The sequence below is a fragment of the Ictidomys tridecemlineatus genome, chromosome 7 (assembly GCF_052094955.1).
Source record: "Ictidomys tridecemlineatus isolate mIctTri1 chromosome 7, mIctTri1.hap1, whole genome shotgun sequence".
Classification (NCBI taxonomy): domain Eukaryota; kingdom Metazoa; phylum Chordata; class Mammalia; order Rodentia; family Sciuridae; genus Ictidomys; species Ictidomys tridecemlineatus.
Genome location: NC_135483.1, coordinates 81,028,225 through 81,034,474, shown reverse-complemented (window position 1 = coordinate 81,034,474; position 6,250 = coordinate 81,028,225). Strand labels below are relative to the sequence as shown.

General features: G+C 31.8%; 1 pseudogene; it reads right to left on the bottom strand.

Annotated features, from left to right (window-relative positions):
• Positions 1 to 421: 421 nt before the first annotated feature.
• Positions 422 to 1,296, bottom strand: LOC144365705 (uncharacterized; annotated as a pseudogene).
• Between the last annotated feature and the right edge of the window lie 4,954 nt (positions 1,297 to 6,250).

The window sequence follows — 6,250 nt, the reverse complement described above, 5'->3', positions numbered from 1 at the left end:
TACATACTTTGGACAAATGCTACTCTACATTTGCTACAGGTATGGGATCAGAAATTGAAAAATGTCTGAAATTTGAATACAGTCTTGGACACATTCTTTAGGTTTCTATATGCTATAAATCCTCTAGTGTTTTAAAAATGTTTGATCAATGGCCAAAAGCTTTGCAAAAATTTTTCCACATGTCCTCTCACTCGTATGAATTCTAAGGTTCTGAGTAGGGTGTGAATAACTATTGGAGACTCTGACACCTATTTTACACTTGTATAATTTCTGTGCTATCATATCTCTGGTGTTAAATAGTGTTGAACTACTGTGAAATAAGGGTTGATTCATCCTTAAAGACACTGAAGCAATATTTTCACTTGTAGAAGTTCTCTCCAGAATAAAATTTATAATGTTTAGTAAGATGTGATCTTCAATTTTAAAAGCTTTGCCATTCTTCACATTTATAGGACTTCCCTCTAGTATGGGTTCTCTGGTGTCGAGCAAGTGTTGATTTTTTTAAAAAATCTTTGTTACATTCTCTAAATTTATAGGGCTTCTCTCCAGTGTGAATTCTCTGGTGCTAAGTAAGTGATGATTTGTGATGAAAACTCTTGCCGCATTCTTTACAGTTGTAGGGCTTCTCTCCAGTGTGGATCCTCTGGTGCTGAGTAAGTAATATTTTTTGATTAAACTTTTGCCACATTCTTTACATTTGTAGGGCTTCTCTCCAGTGTGGACTCGCTGGTGCTGAGTAAGTGATGATTTTTTACTGAAATTCTTGCCACACACTTTAGATTCATAGGGCTTCTCTCCAGTATGAATACTTTTGTGCCAATTACACTGTGAGATGCTATTAAAAGCTTTGCCACATTCTTTACAGTTGTAGGGCTTCTCTCCAGTGTGGATTCGCTGGTTCTGAGTAAGTGATGATTTTTGATTAAAACTCTTGCCACACACTTTACATTTGTAGGGCTTCTATCCAGGATGAATCCTTTGGTGATGATCAAGCTGGGAGTTGCTACTAAAAGCTATGCTACACTATTTACATTTGTAAGGCTTCTCTCCAGTGTGGATTCCCTGGTGCTGAGTAAGTGACAATTTGTGGCTCAAACTCTTGCCACACACTTTACATTTGTAGGGCTTCTCTCCAGTATGAATTCTCTGGTGATTTTTAAGGCGTAGTTTTTGACTAAAAGCTTTGCAAAATTGTTTACATATGTGGGGAATCTCTGCAGGGTGTTTCCACTGGTGGCAAATAAGATTGGAGCTTTTATAAGAAGTTTTGTTAAATTCTTTGCATTTGCATATCATATCTCTTGTATGAACACTGTGATGTTGAGTAAAGCTCTTGAGTGCATTGCATTCTTCACATTGGTAGGTCTTCTCTGCAGAATAAATTTTTGGTGTTGAGTAAGTGTTGAAAATTTTTTAAGGCTTTGCCACTCTTCTTACATTTACAGGTCTTTTCTTCAGTATAAATTCTCTGATGCTTAACAAGTTGTAACCTTTCACTAAAAGTTTTTCCGCACTCTTTAAATTTATAGGGTCTATCAGTGTCATAGTATCTACTGTGTTTAGAAGATGCTGAGCAAGTCGATGCTTTGATACATTCTTTAAACGTATAGGGCTCTCTTTCTCTATAAATTCTCTTGTACTGAGCAAGCGCTGTACTGTGATTAAGAGCCCTTTCACATACCTTACACTTGCAAGTTTTGTCTTGACTATGAATATTTAGATGAGTAATAGTTTTTGAGCACTTAGGCAAACTTTCTCATATTTTTTATCTTGGTAAATTTCCTTTAGAAAATGACTAGGGGTTTCTGTATATTCATATTTTTTTAAATATTATATTCATAACATTATATTATATTCATAATTTTTTATCACCAGTGTAAATATACTGGTAATTACTCAGGGTAGAGACATGGCTAATGGTGTTAATTATAGCATTATTTATATAGTGCACTTTCCAGAAATCTATATCAGAATTATCATTGAGCAATAGTGGGGAATTAGAAAATTTTCTACAATTTCTAATAATGTCTATTTGGGCACAAGGAGAAATTACTATTTTGTTGAAGAAAAATTGACATTTTGTAAAGAAACTCTCAAATTATCACTTTTAAAAATAACTTCTCTGTGCAAATGTTTGAATAGAAGTTTAACTTGGTGCTACATTTATAATTGGCCAAGTTAAAAACTGATGCATGGGCCAGATTTCAAATTTTCCACATTTATTTTCACTTCAAAAATGGTTGTGGATATATTCTTAGAAACACACAGCTCCTGAGAAGTAAGTGAAATAAATTAAACTTTTTTCAGATATTAATTGTTTCTGGAGTCCTTTGACCATAAAATTCTTATCATAAATAGGGACTACTACTTGGTTTTGACCATTATAATGTGATTTTTGAACTTTACTCTCACATATATTTTCCCATTGTTTTCTTAGTGGTAAATGGTGAAGGTCATACTTTCCATATCTTCCCTCTCTCTTTTGTATTCCCTGCTCTGGTAAAATTTCTGCAGGATGATGAGAAGTCATGGGTGAAATAAAAATAATAATAATAATGTACACTTACTGTACTGGGCTGAGTATATTTTGCAAACATAAGAAATTACAGCAATAAAGAAACATAAGAAGGTGAGTAGGTTATTATATCTAAGCCCATTGGTAATGCAGAAACATATAAATCAAATAAAAATGTACACAGAAAATTACTTTGAGAACTTTCCAAATCATCTTAGTGTTCACAGTTTCCAAGATGAGTACATTACTATGGAGAGTAATATAGTAGAGGAAAATACATTGTGTTACACAAAGCCTTTCCTCCTTCACAACATATTTTAAAAATCTACCAACTTTCTTTGGTTTCATTAAAAAAGAAAAATATGAAACAAGTGAATATTTGGGGACTTTTCAAAAAGGGGTTCCTGTTTACCAACAGAAAAAAAAACATGGCTAAATCTACTGTAAGAAAACTAAGTTAAGAATTACTCAAAAGGAATAATAAATTAAAATTTAAAAGAAGTTCACCAAACTAAACCAACACATAAAAAATGGAATAAAATCTAGTCAATAATTGTTAATAGTAATAAGCAGAAAATGTATGTTTAAAGACTTTCTTTAGAAAATGTCTGAAAGAGTCACGGGTGGTTGTACATAGCAACATAGGAGGTTGAGCCAGAATGATCAAAATTTCAAGGCCAGACAAAATAAAAAATCAAAGTGGTAGTTCTCTTTCCAGTACTAATAAATGCATCTCAGAAAATAGAAAAAATAAAACATTCAAAAGAGCTCAAAGTTGTGAAGACTCAAAGCAGGGTTTAATCCAAGTTTTAAAACTTACAAAGAATATTCAGAGCATCTAAGAGAAAAAAAATAGTCACCTAGAAATGTGTAACTACATAATTGTAAAATCCTTAGTCAAAACTTCACAACACAGCATAGAATTCAGGGCTATTTTCAAGGGATGGAAGAACAAAATTATCAACCAAAACATTATATTCACAGCTACTATCTTTCAAAAGAGAAGGAAAATAAAGACTTTAAAGATATAAATGCACACACTATTCATCAATACTAGACCTGTTCTCCAAAAAATATGAAAGGTAATCCTTCATACTAAAATGTAAGTGTGCACAGCAACACAAATCATATGAAATTCTAAAAATTTCTTGGCACAAACAATTCTATTTTATTGTAATGATGGGTCACAAAACAAGTAATTTTACAATAGAATTTGAAAGACAAAAGCATAAAACAAAACTGTTAATAGACAAATATACCTGAAACAATAATATAGTTTTGAAAAGCCACAAATATATTAATTTTTAATAAAGTCAAGTAAAGTTGATACTCATACAAAGTATAAGTAGGAGATTACAAAATTCTGATCAAAAAAAACCCTTGGCTATCTGAATTAACACTAAAAATAACAACTGTAGATAGTCCACAGGATACTCTAACTCTAAGGACACACAAATACTGAAAGCAAAGGGATACAAGAGTGACACATACAAAAGTGACCGAGCAAAACCTGTGCTTTCTAAATTATAGTACACAAAACATAGTTTAAGACAGTTATAGGACATAGAAAACGTTTTAAATTTTAAAAAGCCTTTGAAAAGAGGCAAAAGAAAGAAATGGAACCTTTCCCTAGGTTCTGAATTAAGAGTAAATACATTAGCAATGAATTTTGTACTTCCCAAACACACAAAGAAACCATTGAGAGAGTTGAATGAAAACAGAGAATCACTTTCGTCCTAGGAGACATCAATCCCCACTTACTGAAAAGGAAAATACAGTGAAGCAAAATGGAAATTGCAAAGTAAAAGACTTTGAAAATATTTTGAAACTATTGTAGACTTATAGAATCCCTATTCTTAATCACAAGTGGGATATTATGCTGGATAGACCAATTTTATGTATTAAAACAAAGGTTAATAAATATTTAAGTGATAGTTATTTTGTAACCAACATAGAATAAAAATTTGAAGTAAAAAGTGATAGGAATGTTAAAAAACCCCTAAATATGTGTTAGTTGACTGAACACTCTTGGGCAGGCTGTTGTTCAAGAATTGAAAGATAAAATAAAAGATGTTTATACTACTTAAAGTTAACTAGAGATTCCAGGTAATATGCATAAAACGCTCGTTGTTAAAAAAACATTTTTTTTTGCAGAAAAATCTATCCTTTAAATTGTATGAATATCCCCCAAAATACAAATAAGACTATTTCTGCTTAAAAATATACTGAAATTTACAGCATTCAATTGTAAATGCAGATATAGAGTTAGGTAGACGGATTCTTAGTGAGTGTGGCAATAACCTTCACATTAATAACAAATTAAAAACGTTGCACACCAGTATTTTTACATTGTTATTCAACAGAGGCATCATGGGGGATGCAAACCAAATATCCATTGAAAAGAACGATGAGCCAATTTGGAATATAGAATTTATAAAACGTTGAAGTCAAAATATTTATTCTAATTATATATTTTTAAAAATGTATGTACACTAGATTAACTCAAATGTCACAGAAAGAATTCTGCAGAATTCTACAATATGACATCTTTAAACTAAAGAAGCAGCTTTCTGAACAAAGGAGAATGGTTTTGTGATTGGGAGAAGGAAATGAGCTCTTGCTTCCTAGGCATTGTATTTTTTTTTTTTGTGATCTAAACTTTTTAGAGATGTATTGCATAACAATTTGAATTAATATTACTGAACTGTATATTTAAATTTTTGGAGACAGTAATTTTTATTTTGTAGTTTTGATTATAATGAAAATTACAAACAATACATAAAAAAGAATTGCAACATTTCTCTAAGCTACATTTAAAATAATGTGGTCTTTATTCTATAAATAAGAACAAACTCATCCATATACAAATGATGAGCATGCCTGTAATCTCAGCTACTAGGAAGTCTGAGGCAGGAGAATTGCAAATTCAAGACATCCTCAATAACTTAGTGATAGCCTCTCTCCAACTATGAATAAAAAGGAGCTTGGGGTGTAGTTCAGCATTAGAGTATCACTGCCATCAATCCCCATTACATTTACATATAAAAACTTCAATTTCTACGTACATGGGCAGAATGAAAAGCTAATCAAGATAAAATATAAAAGTCATAGACAAAAGAGGCTTATTATTTATACAAGCAAAATCACATATAACATTATTGGCAATACAAACAAGAGTCATGCACATTGTAATTTGTGAAGCAATTAACTGATATGAGGAAACCCAGTCTGTAGCAGGGAACCTACTGTACACAATGAAAAAATAAAAAAAACCAAATTAACCAAACAAATAGTAAATATTCACAGATGCATTATTTTACAAATCCTCTTATTCAACTACAACTTACACCGTTCTCCAAAGAGCAGTCTTTGTTCATCTTGACTTTCATTCTGCGGCAGATGATTTCACAAAAAATCCATTACACATAACAGAAAGAACTCCGATAAAGAAAATTTAGTGAAAATAATGTACAAGTAAGTTTAGAGAAACTGACTTATGATATTGAAGTATTACAATGGGTCGACCTAGAGGTCTCCAGAAATGTACAAAAATTACCTGCAATAATGGAAGAGGGGCTGGGGTTGTAAACTAGTGGTAGAGGGCTTGCCTACTATGTATGAGGCCCTGGGTTAGATCCTCAGCACCACATATGAATAAATGGGAAATTCATTAAAACCTAAAAAAATCTTTAAAAATTATGGAAGAGCTGTCAGAAATATTGACACTCACAAGGC